The following is a 590-nucleotide window of genomic DNA, read 5'->3' as shown; positions in this document are numbered from 1 at the left end:
TTTTTTTGTGGTGTTGCTGCTTTCTTTCGTCTATGTGTCTTCCTTTGTTGAGTTCATGCTTTTTGTGTTCTTTCTTGGGAGTTTCCTCATGGTTTTAATGTTTCCATGTTCTTGAATTTTCATTTTTATGGTATGTTGTGAAGTGTTAATTTCATTGAGGTTGCCTTATAGTCCATTAACTTTATCCTCCATTTAGTGAAGTCTATTTTATCCTGTAATCTACCTGACCTTCTCACCATCTGGATCTCTGTTTCTAGGTGTTTACCTTCTTTTACATTGTAATTGTTTGATTATAGATTGACCTCCCAGATTCTCTGAGTTTGTTCTTATTGTTGTATTCTGTTCTCAACTCTTACTTCTGTCGATTTAAATCTGGGAGGTGCTGCCATGTATATCAATCTCTGGTTGTTGTCTCTTCTTGTTGGTTCTCAGTCCACAGAACTCCCTTTAGGATGTTTGTACCACAGGGTTGCTTATGGCAAAATCCCTTAGCTTCTGTTTATCCTGTAATGTTTTGATCACACCATTGTACTTGATTGATAGCTTTGTTGGATAAAGGATTCTTGATTGCCAGTTTGTTTGTTTTTTTT

Source organism: Chrysochloris asiatica, unplaced genomic scaffold (assembly GCF_000296735.1).
Source record: "Chrysochloris asiatica unplaced genomic scaffold, ChrAsi1.0 scaffold00051, whole genome shotgun sequence".
NCBI classification, from domain to species: domain Eukaryota; kingdom Metazoa; phylum Chordata; class Mammalia; order Afrosoricida; family Chrysochloridae; genus Chrysochloris; species Chrysochloris asiatica.
Note: the sequence above shows the minus strand (reverse complement) of the source record.